Genomic DNA, 18613 nt, shown 5'->3' with positions numbered 1-18613 from the left:
GCATACAGAGAAATGGACATGGGAATCAAACAGATGTAAACAAATAGAATTGGAGGGGAAAGTCAATTCTATCCAATTCCACTGGCCTTTATTAATGAAACCATGTTCATTTGAAAAAAAAACAAATAGAATTGTAAGAAAGTAGTGAATATAACACGTATTGACAAAAAAAAATTAGTTTATATGACATTGGGGGAAGATTCATTGGAAACACCTATCAAATTATATGTACACGACCCTAAAAATTAGCAAATTTAAAAGGGAAGGTTACATTAATATTATCGTCTCTTTTAAAATTATCCAAAATTATCATTAATACAATTTAAAATAGAGTTTAATTGGGATGCACTAACAGTGTAAACCATCTTTACACTGTCAACCAATCATATTCTATAATTTTGCCATTTCATTATTTAATTTTTTATATAAATTAATTTTTTTAAAATAAAAAAATCCCAATTCTTCTTTTTTATTCAATCGTGTTCTTCTTCCTCCTCAATTCCATGGTGCAGATTCTCCCAATTCTGCAACATTAAACCAGAGGACATATCTCATTGCCATCTTTTATCTGGTGGTAATGATCATTTTATTGAACTAATCTTCGGTCAATCGATCTCATTTTTTCACAACTGATACTCATCACTCATCTTTTCCGGTACAAAATGGTTAAATCCGAAATTGATTTCTGGTTGTGACTTGCAATAGAAAATGAGAATGCTAAACTATACATGGTTGCAGACCCACAAAAATGACAAAATTAATGGTGGGCAGAAATTAGTTTCCTAATAGGCATGAAACTAGTAGGAGAGGAGGTAAGAAAACTGAAAACATAATAGGATGAAGAAGAAGAAAAAACGAGAAAGAAAGAGGAAGAGGATCAGAAGTAATAGCAACCCAGTGCAAGTTCGTTCACGGCGGCACAGTAGTGCAGGTTTTGGAATGAGAAAAGGGGCTTTGTGTTTACCTAGGTTTTTATTTTCAATTAAATAAAATCCTTTTATTATTAGTCTGATGTGGCAAAATGTTAAAATTCTATTGGGTGACTGTGTAAAGATGGTTTACACTGTCAGTGCATTCTCATTAAACTCTTTAAAAGATTTCATTTATCATAAACTTACTGACCATCCCTATAACAGTCGTTATTGTTAGAGAAATTTTTCAAAATTAAAATTACTTAAATCATATCTAAAATTACTTTGATAAATGATTTTGAAGCTCAAAAACTAAAACATTAATATAAAAAATATATTTTTATGTCCATTCAAAAAAAAAATTATATTTTATGTAATATACTAAGTCTCTCTTCAAGATTTTTGTAAACAAATTTTTTTTAACATTTTCACCTTAGACCCCAAATTGTCTGTATACGGCCCTGACCATGCACCAAAGCTAGTTGTTTCATGAGGTCATTGTTGGGTCCACATGTTGCCCTTGTCATGCAACCTTGCATTGTTTGTGCACTTGTATACTTTTTTCATGCAACCTTGCATTGTTTGTGCACTTGTATACTTTTTTCATCCACGATTTGTGCCATTAAACAAGACTATCAAAAAATCAGACACCACATTTTTACCTAAAATCTTAAGGCATTGGGTAAAAAAGTGACATCTCTTGTATCACGACCAGTTGAAAACAATGTGAGATTCTAATATCGCACTTGAAAAGTAAACACACATCGCTTGAGTTGTGAAGTTAATCATACAAAAAAAAAATCAGCAGATATGATGGCAAATAGAGAGTTGTTGGAAACAATTTTTGGCAGGACAGGGGAAGATCAACATGGTTTCTTCAGTCAGTAGAGTACATCGAATCTGGATTGTATTACTATAATGCCCCTGAAAAATATGGAAACATACTACTCTCTACTATCCTTTCCCTTGAAGTCAAGTGTAAACTGTCATTCAGAGTGTTTAATTTGGTGTGTGTCTTCTATGTACTCGTTTTTTCTGGATCTTGGATACATGAATTTTGTAGGTTCATCATATATATAAAATCAACTGTTGAGATCGCAAATAGAGAGTCGTTGGAAGCAATTTTTTGTAGGACATGAGGAAGATCATCATGTTTTCTTCAGTTAGTGGAGTACACTGAATCTAGATTGTATTACTACAGTGCCCTTAGAAAACACAGAAACACACTACTGTCCATTATCCTTACCTCTGAAGTCAAGTGCAAACCGCCATTCATATTGTCTTATTTGGTGCGTGTGTGTACCCAATTTTTCTAGATTTTTGATACATTTAATGTTGAGAATTCAAGTGCGGAGTTGGAGTCCCACATTGGTTAAGTTTGGGTGAGGAGAAGACTTTATAAGAAATGTGACCCACAAACCTAATGCCTTAAGGTTTTGGGTTAAGATGTGGCGTCGATATCTCTTGTTGTCTCTCTTTGGCCCATGGGCTCCCCTGTCTCCCCCAACAAGTGGTATCAGACTCGATGGTTCGTGGGATCATGGTAATGACTCCTTGTGTCGAAAGTCTTCCTAGGAGTGAGGCTAGGCGGCGAGTTCCGTTGAGCAGCGAACGACGATAGAAGGGTGGATAGCTTCCGCGGAGGGGGGTCATGATAATGTACGGTGGTTACTCGCACTTGAGGGTGAGATTGTTGAGAATTCAAGTGCGGAGTTGGAGTCTCACATAACCACATTGGTCAAGTTTGGGTGAGGAGAATATTTTATAAGAGATGTGACCCATAAACCTAATGCCTTAAGGTTTTGGGTTAAGATGTGGCGTCGATATCTCTTGGTGTCTCTCCTCGGCCCATGGGCTCCCCTGTCTCCCCCAACATTTAACTATTCTAAGTTTTAACTTTCTGTTAGAGCCTCAGAGTGCTCGTGATTGCTCAGTTTATACATGCATATATGTTAAACCAACATAGTATCTTATGAATGAATATGTTAGAATATAGTATAAAATTATTCATATGACCTTTACCCAACAACTTAAGCTTTTGGAATAATTAATTACTTTACATGGTATCTGAGCCTCTATGACTTAGCGGTCTAGAGTTCGATCCTTGCTCCCTTCACTTTCTAATTATAAAGTGAAATTTAAGCACATGTTAGGCAAATTCGTGCAGTTATTCACGCTTCAAGCCCAAATGACTTTTACATGATGAAACATGTTAGAATATAATAAAAAATCATTCATATGAGTATTACCCACCCTTACCCAACAATTTAAACTTTTAGAATAATTGGTTAGTTGACAGAATTACAGTACAACTAAATTTATTTTTGTTTAGTTTTGGCTCATTAAGTCATCTTATCCTAAGGTTGTAATAGAAAGTGATTTATGCTAAAGCTATCTAGTTTTTTTTTTTGAAAGTGCTTGTTCTCCGTCTCACTCGTATGGGTATTAGATTAGTTCCATTTGTCATGACAACAATAGACATGGAGATATTAGATTTCACCTGATATTCATGTTTTGGACCTCCCAATCTATATATATATATGTAAAGCTCACTTGAGCTATAAGTATTAAATGCATTAAACAATTAAATAATTAATAATAAGTGGATGTAAATTGAAAGTTGAATAGAATTTGTTAAACTTTTCAATTTCTCATATTTTACATTAAATTTTAATATTAAATTTTAATATTATTTAAATTTTAATTATCAATTACTACATTGGAGAAATTTTGAAGTAATAATAATAATAATAATTGAAATTGACTAATTTTACATTAATAACAATATTAGATCATTAATAGTAATTTTTTATACTTCTTTCTAATTGTAAAACTTTCTAATTTTTTATATGTTAAAATTAAAATTAATTTAATAATAATTATTCAGAATAAGTTGATGACTTTTTTTAAAATAACAAATAAAACTTATTTCTATTTTTCACATTGCCTGCTAAAATGTAAAAGTTACTTTGAACCTTTGTATTAGAATTTTTGTTTGTATTAAATTAATTAAATTAAAATATTAAAAATGAATAAATTCGTATAAGTCAAAAAATAAATTTCCATTTTCTAAAAAAATATAATGTATCTGTGTTTTATTTGAAGAAACAATCTCAATATAATTTTATGATCATATTATATATTAGTAAAAACGATTTTGATCAAAGTTAATAGAGAAAAAAAGTTATGACCAAAGTTGAATAAATATAAATTTACTACATAATCCTTAATCTATTTCATTTATATCTTATTGTAGTTGAAAAAGATGAAATTTTATTTTTTCGATTTTAACATGTGTAAACCTGTTTGGGAAATTGTGATTTCCATTTCCAGAAAATGACTTTCTCAGTAAAAAGTAAAAAAAATTGGTAAAACAACTATTTTGATGGTATTAAAAACTTATTGCTTAATTTTTTTTTCAAACGGATGGCATTATTTTTCACATTATTAAATAAATAAATATTTTAAATTTTAAATTGATCCAATGCTGATTATTAAATATTAATTATTAAACTTGAGTAATATTATTATTTAAAAAGAGAACTCCAATACTATTTATTGAAAAATATTTTTTTTGAAATTATTGAAATGTTGAACACAATTGTTATTATTATTTATTTTAAAATAAAAACTATTTTAATATTAATGAAATAATTTAAATTTAAACTATAGTCATTGTTATTTAATGTTAAAAATGTTGTAAACAAACCCGTGCAACGCACGGGTATAATATCTAGTTATGGAGTATTATAGTTTACTAATTCAAGATTTTAGTCTAATTATGTCGTTTCTATTTTTTTAGTTTTTTGTTTGACGGTCCTTTTTTTTTAGTTTGTTTGGGGATTTACCCCTCGTTTTTTTTTTTTAAAAAAGAGAATTTTCATTAGATGGGACAAAACTAGCTTGTAAGTGAGAAGAATATTTTTTATTTATTAATTAATATGAAATTAAAGATTAATCATTGACTAACATTTTCATAAAATGTACAATCAGAATTTAAATTTTGGATCTAATATGCTTATAAAATATGAATTTTCTTGAATAAATTTTAAAGAATAAAAAATTATTGAATAAACATAAAATAAATGAAAAATTAAAATAATGAATGACGATGTTGATAAAAAGAATCTTCTTCTAAGTAGCCAAGTTGAGGATAATCCAACTGTCACCTGATAGGCTTACAATCATGGCATTAACTTGGTAACGGCCGTTATGTTCACATAACGGTGCTTTTCCGTTAAACAACAACGTTACCTCATGCCCATGCATTTCATGCCATCCATAATCCATGATCCATCACATCGCATAGACCATGATGTCATCGTCATCATCATGTCATGCCACCAACAATTATCATGCATGTCATCGTATTTGACTTGAAAGTTGAAACTACTTCAGAATGTTTTGTGTGCTTGTGTTTCGGGTGATGACGAATTTCCATGGTCCTTGGAAGTAAGGTGCATATGAGTGTACCTTGAATATGAACCGCTGATCTTGCTGCCAAGGAAGACATCAATGGCTAAAAGCTATGGAGATTGAAAAATTAAATTTAAAAAGATTTGCAAAGAAATCGAGCACAATATGGAGACCTTCTATTCGCTAAATGGGTGGGGCTAAATATGAATCATGTGTTATGCTATTTTGACTTCATTTGATGCCATTCAAGTTAGAATAATGATTCATAGACATAGGAATAGTAGAAACACCCCAAACACCCATTTTTCCTGCGGATTTGGCCAAATAATACACTGAACTAACCACTTAAATACACATGACTAACCATAAAGCACATAACCGTGTAAAGTTAAAATTCATAAATTAGGGATTTGGCCAAATAATACACTGAACTAACCACCTAAATACACATGACTAACCATAAAGTACAGAACCGTGTAAAATTGAATTTAGGAATTTCAACTGAGTTTACACGGTTATGTGCTTTATGGTTAGTCATGTGTATTTAGGTGGTTAGTTCAGTGTATTATTTGGTCAAATCCACAGGAAAAAGGGGTGTTTGGGGTGTTTCTACTATTCCTATGTCTATGAATCATTTTGAAGTTAAGATATGAGCTTCTAGGAAAGTTATACAATTTGCAACCCCGACCAGAGTCGGATAAGTTGTGTTAGGAGCGCTGTGCAAAAATGATGATTAAAATTCTTCCCGCTAGTGTATCATCATATACATTAATTAATTCAAATTATTGTTAAGTAATCACACAGAGTTAATATTAGATAAAAAGTTGAGAGGTGGACCAGATTTGTTTGATAAGAAAAATTACGGGACCAAAATTTAGTGAAAAAACTAGGGAAGCCATAATCACTCATACACTATACAATGGAGATCAAAACTATAATTAAGCCTTACAAAAATCTTCACATATGGGTATAAAGATTAATGTTATATTCACACTCACACTTGACTTAAGTGTAGTAATTCTTCCACACCAATATTACACTTAAACTTTATGAGAGATATATATAAATGAAAGAGAAATGAGAGATAGCTGATGGGATACGAAAAAGAAAAAAAGAGATAGAAAGAGAAAATGAATAAAATTGAGATGGAAGTAAAAGTAAAGTATGAATGAGTGAAGATAGAGAAGTAGAATTATATATATATATATAAAGAGAAATATTCTCTTTCTATAATGAGGGATGGCTCACCATCTGGCTTTTCCAGATATTCGGTTTGCTCGGTTTTGACAGAGGATTTTGAGGGGTTTTGAGCTAATACTGTATATTTATTGGTTAATGGGACTAATGAAGACTTTTGGGGCGGTGTTTTGACAATTTGAGCTGTGGTGAGTTTTTGAGAGGATTTTGAAGGGGTGGCTGGTGTTGAAGATCCAGCAACCTTGAGAGGGGTTACTATTATTGCTTTTGATCCTGATGATGATGGTGCTGATGAACCCAGTGGGGGTCCATATTGATCCTTTGATTTGGGTTTTGTATCACTCATGTTTTCCCTGTAAAAATTCTCTTGTTAGAAAATCTGGAAGGGAGTTATTATCTCCTTTGATATGAGTTATTTCAAAATCAAAGCAGGAAAGTAAAGATTGCCATCTAGCAAAAATATGTTTTGAAACTAGGTTTTGAACATCCTTTTGTAAAACTGAGGGTGCTGCTTTGCAATCAGTTTTTATCAAGAATCTTTTATTAAAAACATCATCTTGAAATTTTCGAACACATAGAACTATTGAAAGAATTTCTTTTTTGATTGTGGAATACTTTTGTTGGGCTGGGTGCCAAACTCCCGAATGGTACCTAACAATTTGCTCTTTTGAAGACTGGGGTTTTACCTGTTTAAGTATCCCACCATATCCTAATTCTGATGCATCTGTTTCTATAATTAATGAGGCATCTGGATCCGGTATTCCTAAACAAGGTAGGCTTTGAACTAATTTCTTGACTTCCCTAACGCTATGGCTCATTTCCTGAGACCATGGCGGGGAGTTTTTCCTAAGTCTTTTGAACAAAGGAGCACAAATCATCCTTATGTTGGGGATAAAATCTGCTACATAATTAACACAACCTAGAAATCTCTGTAATTGAGTTTTCTCTTTTAATTCGTCTGGAAATTTTTTTGCAAATTCTAATGATCTTTGAATTGGGGTAATTTGCCCTTGATGAATTTCATAACCTAAAAATCTAGTTTTAGTTTCATAGATTTTCATCTTTTTTGCTGAAACTACTAATCCATTATTCTTAATGATTTCTATAAATTTTTCTAAATGTTGAACGTGTTGATCTATACCTTTCGAGAATACTAAGACATCATCTAGATATACAATGGTGAAATCCATATATGGATAAAATATATCATTCATGATGTTTTGGTATTCACTAGGCGCATTTTTCAAGCCTTGTGGCATGACATTCCATTCAAAATGACCAAAAGGGACTACAAATGCAGTTTTATATCTGTCTTCCTCCCTTACTGAAATTTGATAATATCCTGATTTCATGTCAAATTTTGAGAATATTTTTGCTTTGTGTAATCTTTTAATGAGATCTGTCTTATTAGGTAATGGGTATCTTATCCATTTTAATACTTTATTTAAGGGTTTGTAATTAATGACTAGTCTAGGAGCTCCTCTTTCTAATTCAGAAGCATTCATGACATAAAACCCTGTACAACTCCAGGGAGATTTGGAGTGGCGAATCAGACCCTTATTGAGATATTCTCCTATTTCTTCTCTACAATATTTTAAATATTGTTCATTCATTTGAATGGGCCGGGCTTTTGTAGGGATATCTTTCTCATTAAACCCGTCTATATATGGTAATGCTATGGTATGTATCTTTCTATGATGAAAGGCCATGGGATTTAAATCACACAGATCCTTTTCTATTCGATCTTGAAAATCCTTAATAATCTTTTGAATATTAGATCTCTTGAGTTGTTCCTCTATTTTGTAATATTTTATTTCTTTTTGTAAGGAATTGATATGATTCTTTTTCCTAGATATCATATTTACTTTGGAGGTGGAGATTTCTTTTAATAAATTTAATTCTTTTACCTGGGGAGGTTTTATAAACGGAAAAGTAATAGTCTTTCCTAAAACTTGTGTAACTATTCCTTTTTCAACTATTTTATCGATAGGGTATAAAAGGCAGATGAACGGAGTTCCTAAAATGACTTTTTCTGTCATATTTTTTACTAGTACAAATGAAGTTTTAAAACAGATTTGACTTTTGCAAATCTTGGCATTTGATAATTTGTATTGAATGTTCATCTTAGATCCATTTGCACTATTGACTCCTTCCTTAGTTTTTTCATAAAACTGAGTAGGAATTAGTCCTTCTTGAATGCAATTGATATCTGCGCCACTGTCGATTAGGGCTACTATATTGATTCGAAAATCATTAATGACTAAGGTTATCTCAGAATGCCATTTATGAGTTATGACTAAATTAAGGAGATTAAGGTAGCTTTCATTTGGTTCTTCTTCTTTTTTATCATGAATTTGTTTTAGACCTGAAGCACTAGCTAAAGTTTCTTGGGTTTCGATAATTTTTATTCCAGCTAGTTCCATTAATCTAAATTCTAAGCTAAGATCATTTTGCTTTAGTTGATTAATCTCTTCTTTTAATATTTTTACTTCTTCTTGAAGGTCTGTTAAAGTTATTGTTGGCTTAGGCCGAAATCTATTGAAAATCTCATTCATACTATTTATTGGAGGGCTAATATCTTTTTTCAAGGTTTCTTCCTTTTTGACTAAAAGATTTAATTGTTGTAAGAATTCATCTCTCAAAGGAGAGTCTTCCATTTTATCTATTATAGAGATTAAACTCATAGTTTGATCTTTTGTCAGCATATTGATATTTTGTCCTAAGCATCCTGCACAATCGCAGAACCCTGAACTATCCTTGACACATTCTCTTTCTTCTTCTGAAGAAGAATGAGAGTCTGATGAGTATTCGACCAGATTTATATCTTGGTCTTCATCTCTTTCATATTCATATTCTGAAGAGTAGTGAGGATCTTCATTATTAATGAGAACACTGATTAAACTATCCTTGAGTTTTTGGTCTAAATCTAATTCATTTATTTTTTGTTGTGTTTTGCATTTGTTTGCATAGTGTCCTGGCTTTCCACATTTCCAGCAGACATTTTTCTTTTTATTAGGATTTACAGCTTTTTTGTTTATAGGTTTTTGAGTTGAAGGATTTTGTTCATATGGTTTCTTTTGAAATGGTTTTCTCTTTTTATAGCCCTGAGAAGGCTTTGTTTTGGATCTATTGATTCTTCTAGCTTTTGAACTAAGAGCTTGTAACGGTTCTACTCCATATTGTTCACAAAAGCTACCTACTTCTTTTCTTGAAATTTGCATATCTTTTTGCATTTTGTTTTGAAGTTTAAAGTCAGTACAGACTTGTATTCCTGTATATACTACAGTATTATATATATATATATATAGGCTTAAATGCAATTTTGAACCCCTAAGTTTACGATTTGTGCGATTGCTAACCCCAATCTATTTTTTCGACGATTCGGGACCCTGATCTTTCAAAAAGATGCACTTTTGGACCTTCCGTAAAAATTACCCAGGACCTGGTAGTGGAAAAACTGACCTGGTAGTGGCAAAACAACACGTTTGCCAGTTGAACCACTTAATGATTTAGATATATTGTGAACAAATTAATACATATACCATATTTTCTTCTTCTTCTTCATCAATGTCAACTTCATCTTCTTCATACTTCAATAACCAGAAAAAAAATAACAAGAACCAACCCCTTTTCTACTCACTCGATTCCAAACACGAATATTACAATCAAACGCACAAATCCAAACATGAAAAATCCAGCCCCTTTTACTTATGGGTTACTTTGATTTTGTATCCTCTGCACAATTATGGTGCTTCTATGAAGATTCATGTGCCCCCAATGTTTTTCACTTTGTGTTTGACTGAGTGAAACTTTGACAAAGGAGAAGGTGGATCGCTAGATGGCGGAGAAGAACGACCATGGGAACGGAACCATGGGAGAGGATGACGAAGGCGATGGCGATCTCCGCCGAGCTCGCTCCGTTGCTTTGTCGCTGCCGTACTCTCGGAACTGGGCTTGGTTCTTTGAGGAAGAAGAAGAAGCCAACAGGGTTGAGTGGAGGAACAATGAGAGGAGGTTCTGGAAGGAGTGCATCGAAGGGGAAGGAAGAGGATTTGGGGTGGAGTTCTCGAAGGTATGGTGGATGAAGAAGCAGAAGGCGTAGACGAAGAAGAAGAAGAAAAGGGGTTGGTTATTGTTTCTGGTTATTGAAGCATGAAGAAGATGAAGTTGACATTGATGAAGAAGAAGAAGAAAATATGGTATATGTATTAATTTGTTCACAATATATCTAAATCATTAAGTGGTTCAACTGGCAAAAGTGTTGTTTTGCCACTACCAGGTCCGGGGTTCAAATCTCTTCCACCCCATTTTTCCATGTTCTTATTTTATTTAATGATGTGGCACGCCAAGTGGCATGCTGACACCATCCAAATTTTTGACGGAATTGGACGGAAGGTCCAAAAGTGCATTTTTTTGAAAGATCAGGGTCCCGAATCGTCGAAAAAATAGATTGGGGTTAGCAATCACATGAATAATAAATTTGGGGGTTCAAAAGTGCATTTAAGCCATATATATATAGAGGGAGTATCATATGAGAAAGCCTATCTTATGTGAGAAAAATATGAATGATTTTGAAACCATTAGATTAAAATAAATGGTTAGGATTAAACACTCAATTAAAAAAACACGTGTCATACTTTCACTCTTCTTCCCCCAATTTTCTATCTGCCGCTAACGAACTGCACATTTAACTTTTCACCATGGAACTACCGTGGCAAGGCCCCTCGATTCAATTGTCGATCTCCAGTGTCACCTCCATTGCAGATTAGATATACTCGATTCACTACGTAAGCATCACCCCCAAAGAAAGATCAAAACTATAGGTGTATATGAATATAATATGATTAAATACCATTTGGGAAAACAATAACAACTTGTGTGGCTACTCGCTGCACCAGTTGAGAATTGGGATTGAAGAATGGGCTGTGAGGGTCTTGTGTTTGTCTTCAATCTGAATGTTTGCCCCGAGCTTGACCGTTCACATTTTTCATACCAGATCCCAGGTTTATTTTCGGTTAGCAAGGAAAATAAAAGTACACAAATAAATATACAAATCTGAAAATGTTTTTATTTTCATGTTATGCTGCTCTACGAACAAGGAATGAACAATTGTGGTGACAGTGCTTGACAAGAATGTGAATGGATTTTTTTTCCAGAATAAGGGAAGATTGGGAACAGCAGAGCAGGGAATCAGGATTTGGAAAAGGAAGAAAGCACGTGACTCACTTAAAATGAGCTTTTTAATCTAATCCGTTTATTTTAATCAAATGGCTGAAAATCATTCTTACCATTCTCACATAAAAGAGGCTTTCTCATATGATACATCCCATATATATATATATATATATATATATATATATATATCCCGAAAAATAAAAGATTTGCATTATCCACAAAAAGGCCATAAGGACATAGCCCGCAAGGAAGGAGCGAAAGCGACGATTACACCAATAAAACGAAGTTAATCAAAGAGATGCCCAAAGAAAAACTTCTAAAGAGAAGAAAACCCCCCAACAATGTTCCCAAGCAAAGATCAACACACAGGGCCTCACAAATGAGTTAAGCAAAATCAGGAACCAAGGAATAAAGCCAAAAGCTAAAAAGCTAAAAAGATAACCATGTAGAGCTAAAGCACCAAAACTAAAACTTACAAAGTTGCACTAAAAGAAAACCGCACAAAAAACCTAGAAAGAGACACCCAGAAACTCCACCAAGACACTAAAGAGGGAGGAACACACTTAGCTCTTTCTCCAACCCGCGAATAGCTTCTAAGTCGTTGATAGGGTGAGCGAGACCAAAATTTTCCAAGAAGGAAAGCCTTCTTCGCTCTGGTGAAATACCTGCTGGATTGAGCGAGCCCCTTGTAAGAATAGGGGACCCGCCCAAGAGGTTCGAATGTCTTTGTACCTCACATAAATTGCCTAAATGGAACAAAGATGAGGGACATGTGAAAGTGTAATGAACCTGCTGGGGTTAAGTGTAGAGATTTAGGAAATAATCACCTAAGGGAAGGGACCACTCTTGTACTGACTCTTGGGCCGAGAGATTATAAGGCCCAAGAGCCCATTAGGACCAACTTAGGGTTTTGAGTATTTCCTATAAAAGGGAAAGTTTGTATCTTGAGAAGGAGCCTTTTGATCATTTATACATTAAGCGGCTAAGTTATTACAAGAGTCTACTTCCGTTAGGGGTTTGGGCTTAGATCATCCTCATTGTTCTCTATACATGATCTAAGAACAAACCATAATGGAAGAACCCACGTATGAGGGAGGAGAGACAAACCCCTATGAGAAATGAGACATTAAAGACAAGCTGGGCTCCTTCAATGGCATACCTACAGGATCATCATCAGCAAATTATTCCTCCATCAATATGAGACTCCTCGCCCTTGTCATAACACCGAGTGGACCCGAAAAATTCATTGGTAAAAAGCATTAGTTGTTTCCGTGTGTTTGCTTCCATCGTATATGTGTCCTACGCTAGCAAAGAACTACTGGCCGCCTCCATTTGAACCTTTTTTTTGGCCCTTCCTAATAGAGTATAGTATACAATACTTGTACTACAAGTTTGTTAGTTAGGAAATTATAATAACACTTGTACTATATATACTGTGTTCATCACAGAATTGTAACCATCAATAATTCTCTAACAAAATCAGTTACAATTACTCTCTCTACTCTCTCTCTCTCTCCTGCTTTCGGTTTCTGTTATGGTATCTAAAGCCTAGTTCTTTTCGTCGGTGTTATGGCTAGCGTCGTCGGTGTTATGGCTAGCGTTGCACTGTCACCACCACCCACTACTCCGCCACCGTCTCCTCCGCGCCCTATCTCTGAGCAATCGCACAATGATGCAATGCCTCTGTTTTCTTCGAAGTACAATTCTCTGTCGCATGTGTTCACAGAGAAGCTGAACGACACAAATTTCCTGCTATGGAAGCTGCAGGTTGAACCAATCATCATCGCACATCGATTGGGCTCGTTTCTTGAGAATCCAGAGATTCCACCACGATTTGCGAGTGAAGAAGATCGCATTGCAGCTGTTGTCAGCGAAACCTATCGGAAATGGGAACAACAAGATGCGTTATTGCGTTCATGGCTCCAATCCACTCTTTCTGCCTTCTCCTCCTTTTCCTTCCCCTGCTGCTGTTTCTGTAGAACCTTCCCTCCCACCACCTCCACCTTCCCAAAACACGCATCCCATGGTGACTAGATCCAAAAATGGTATTGTTCAGCCTAGGCTTCTTCCCTTTGTCCTTGTTACTCATGCAGAACCAACTAGTGTTAAACAAGCCCTGGCTAGTCCTCTTTGGCACAAAGCTATGGAGGATGAATATAATGCTTTGCTCAAAAACCAGACTTGGTCACTTGGGCCTTTGCCCTCTAACAGGACTTCTATTGGTTGCAAGTGGGTGTTTAGAACCAAAGAAAATCCTGATGGCTCTATTAATAAATACAAAACTGGTTTTGACTACACTGAGACCTTCTCACCTGTAGTAAAACCAATCACAATAAGGGTCATTCTTACCTTAGCTCTAACTCATGGTTGGCAGCTAAAGCAAATTGATGTCAATAATGCTTTCTTAAATGGATTGCTTCATGAAGAGGTCTACATGGATCAGCAACCAGGTTTCCAATCAGCAGTTAAATCCCTAGTCTGCAGGCTTCACAAGGCTTTATATGGCCTCAAACAAGCTCCTCGGGCTTGGTTTGAAAGGCTCCATTTAGCTCTCCTTCATCTCAAGTTCAGGCCAAGCAAGTGTGATCCCTCACTCTTCATCTACACACATGGTGTTGCTGCTGTTTATGTTCTAGTGTATGTGGACGACATTATCTTGACTGGGAATTCTTCTGCTCTAATTTAGCAGTTTATTGATCAACTTGATTCACAGTTTTCACTCAAGCAGCTAGGTGATCTTCATATTTTCTTGGGGTTGAGGTTCAGTCCCTTAAGGATGGTTCCTTGTTGCTTACTCAAAAAAGGTACATTCGAGATCTTCTTGCTAGGACAAAGATGACAGATTGCAATCCTATTTCCACACCAATGGTGAGCACTTCCCGATTGTCCAAGCACCAAGGCTCTCCCTTTTCTGATCCAACAATCTACAGATCCACAGTAGGTGCCCTTCAATATCTTACTCTTACTAGACCTGAGCTCAGTTTCCCAGTGAATAAGGTCTGTCAGTTTATGTCCAGTCCATTGGATACTCATTGGGCTGCTGTCAAACGAATGTTAAGGCACATCAAAGGCACTCTTTCTTATGGACTTCATCTCCAGCCAACAAGGACTTCTTCTCTGCAATTTAGAGGCTTTTCAGATGCAGATTGGCCCACTGATGTGGATGATCGGAGGTCAGTTTTTGGGGCCTCTCTCTTTTTGGGTCCTAATCTAATCTCATGGTGGTCTAAGAAACAACAAGTTGTTTCCAGAAGCAGCACAGAAGCAGAATACCGCAGCTTGGCTCAACTCTCAGCAGAAATACTTTGTGTCCAATCCCTTTTACAGGACCTGGCTGTTCCTATTGGCACTCCAATTCTGTACTGTGACAATGTTTCAGCTGTTTATGTAGCTCACAATCCTATTCTTCATGCTCTCACCAAACATGTTGAACTTGATGTTTTCTTTGTACGAGAGAAGGTCCTTAACAATCAATTCAAAGTCCAGCACATTCCAACTCCTTTCCAAATTGCAGATGCCCTCACCAAGCCACTCCATACTACTCAGTTTTTGGATTTTAGAAGCAAGCTCATTGTGTGTGACCACCCTAGATGAGCTTGAGTGGGGGGGGGGGGTAATAGAGTATAGTATACAATACGTGTACTACAAGTTTGTTAGTTAGGAAATTAGAATAACACTTGTACTATATATACTGTGTTCATCACAGAATTGTAACCATCAATCATTCTCTAACAAAATCAGTTACAATTACTCTCTCTCTCTCCTGCTTTCGGTTTCTGTTACCTCCGATCAATTTTCCTAGGTCTTCCCCTAGGCCTCGGACTCAGAACACGACCTCGGGGTTGAGAAACAAATGAAAAAGATGCATCACAAGGGGTGGTTCGAGAATCCCTTCTCTCAAAGATGCCGCTACCGCCACAAGATAACTTCTGGAGGCGAATTAACAAACTCATTCACAACTCCATTGGTATGACAAACCCCCAAAGCAAAAGAAGAGTATGAATGTATCAGAGTTAGGTATAATTTTTCTCAAATTGTGATAAAATATAATTAAAAAATTAAAAATTAATTTTAATATTTAATGTTTTAATTATATATATATATATAATTTTAAGATACAATTTGTTTCCTGTATTGAAGCTCAAGAAAATAATAAACTATATATCATTGTTAATATGCTTCCGCAAATTCCGCTATAGAATTCTATGCAAGTTTTCTTTTAAGAATAGATCTTCTCCGGCTGCTACACTCGCCGCCTAGGAGAGAGTGAAGTGTATTATAAAACAATCAGTTAATCTCTTTGAATTAATCTATATCTTTAAATTTCAAAATCAGTGAATCAAATTTAATTTGAGGGACGCCCCGAGGAAAATCGAGTGGAGAAAGTATGCAAATATTTTTCTTATGCTACTTGTTTTTGTTTTTTTTTTGAGGGTAAAAAAGCTCAATTTTATTGATTAGCAAGAGAGCTTACATCAGAAGCAATAATATGCTCCAGACCCATAGGGAAATTCCCAAACCAAACAAAACAAAGATTAGATAATGCAAATTTTGCCATGTAGTTCGCTGCTCGATTTGCATTTCTACGAACCAAAACAAAAGAAAAGGAACTAAAACCAGTAGAAAGAGCCACGCAATCTTGGACCACAGCTGCAAGGTAAGAGCGATCATGATGAGCACTCCTCCAAGTACTGTGAAGAACCGCACAATCAGTTTCAACAACGATCCGCTGGTAACCCATCTCCAAAACCAGGCCCAGCGCCCACCGCAAGGCCATTGCTTCCGCCATAGCCGCCGATAGAGCTCCAACCATCTTCCCCGACGCACACAGGAGCAAACCACCATCTGCTTCTCGCACCACCATGCCCATACCCACCACCTCACCGTGCTTGAAAGAAGCATCAACATTGACCTTCACAGAACCTCTCGGTGGTGGTCGCCACACGTCTTGTCTATCCACCTGGGCTGTGTTCAAACCAGCACTACCCAACCCCTGAAAATCATCCAGCTTCACCACCTCCATTGCAGCTGCACGCTTCAACGTCTGCTCCAAAGTCAGCCAACGTTGATCAAAAACCCAGAGGTTTCGTCTAGCCCAAATTGCGTACAGCAGCGTGGATACCTTATCGATCACCCACTCATCCTTCTGGTCCAGCAAAGTCCGAATCCATGCCTCCATCGAAAAAATAGCAGGTTGAGGTCCATGGAAGGCAAGAGACAAGGGAGACATAAACCAAATTGGGGCCACCGCAGGACAAAAGAGCAGCGCATGAGCCGTTGTCTCGTTCCCCTCCCCACACATTGGGCATAGCAAATCCATATCAACACCACGACGACTCAAATTGACAGCCGTTGGAAGGAAACCATGGCAGATACGCCACATCATATCCCTACAACGAGGAATGGACTTGGTCTTCCAAATGCTCCTCCACAAACCACCACGATCATCGCCCATCGACGTCGAGGGGCCCTCATGGGAACTCAGAACTAGCTGGTAGGCAAATTTGGTATTGAAAAGACCATTATCAGTGGCAGCCCACACTAACATATCCGCAGTTACAGTCCGAGGCAAAGGCAAGCTCAACACCATAGAAGCCTCATGCGCACAAAAGACTTGCCGAACCACATTATCCTTCCATCTACCCAACGTGCCATCCAACAAATCAGAAACAGTAGACAAACTACCACGCCATTGCTGCCTAGACAGAGGTTTGAAGGCCGCAGCCATAGGGAGCCAAGGATCATCCCATAGTCGTATAGCTGTACCAGTACCCACCTTCCAATAGCAACCTTTCTCAATCACCCACTTTGCCCCGTGCATACTCCTCCACACATAACTTGGACGGTACCCAAGCCTAGCATTATGAACTGTGCTCCGCCGATAATAGATTGCCCTGAACACCCGAGCCATCAAGGAGTCTTCCACAGTCATCAAGCGCCACCATTGTTTCGCCAAGAGAGCCGTATTGAAAGCCTTAAAAGAACGGAAGCCCAAGCCCCCTTCATCTTTTGGCTTTGCAAGACGATCCCACCGCATCCAATGCATTTTCCTCTTAGTTACATCCCCTCCCCAATAAAAACGATTGATCATATTCTCAATCTCCACACAAAGAGAATTTGGAAGAGCAAAACAACTCATAACATACGCCGGAATGGCTTGAACCACCGACTTTATTAGCACATCTCTTCCCGCCTTAGACAAAGCCTTCTCCTTCCATCCTTTCAACTTCTTCCAAACACGTTCCTTGACAAAAGCAAACACTTGAGACTTAGACCTCCCAATAATGGTTGGTAGCCCCAAGTATTTCTCATAACTTTCAACAGCCTTTATTCCCAAAAGCTCCACAAGCTCATCAATTCTAGTATTAGGCACATTACGGCTAAACGAAAGCTGAGATTTATCAAGGTTAATTTTTTGACCAGAAGCATTCTCATAGAAATCTAGAATGGAAGCAATCACAGTGGCCTCCTCCATAGTCGCCCTAGAAAAGATCACACTGTCATCTGCAAAGAACAGATGAGAGATGCCTGGAGCACCATAGGCCAGTCGAATCCGAGAGATAGACTTCACCTCCATAGCTCTACACAACATAGCAGAGAAAACCTCCCCACAAAGGATGAACAAGTAGGGAGATAGAGGATCTCCCTGCCTCAATCCACGCTGAGGGGTAAACACCCTAGAAGGTTGCCCATTAACCAACACCGAAAAGGTCACCGTTCGGACACACTGCATAACAAGCTGGACCCAATGATCAGAGAAACCCATTTTTGCAAGAACCAGCTCCAAGAAATCCCACTCAACCCGATCATAAGCCTTCGCCATGTCAAGTTTCATAGCCATTACCCCCTTGCTACCCACTATCTTTTTCTTCATATAGTGGAAGCATTCATAGGCCACCAAAGCATTATCTGTG

The sequence above is a fragment of the Lotus japonicus genome, chromosome 1, assembly GCF_012489685.1.
Source record: "Lotus japonicus ecotype B-129 chromosome 1, LjGifu_v1.2".
NCBI classification, from domain to species: domain Eukaryota; kingdom Viridiplantae; phylum Streptophyta; class Magnoliopsida; order Fabales; family Fabaceae; genus Lotus; species Lotus japonicus.
Note: the sequence above shows the minus strand (reverse complement) of the source record.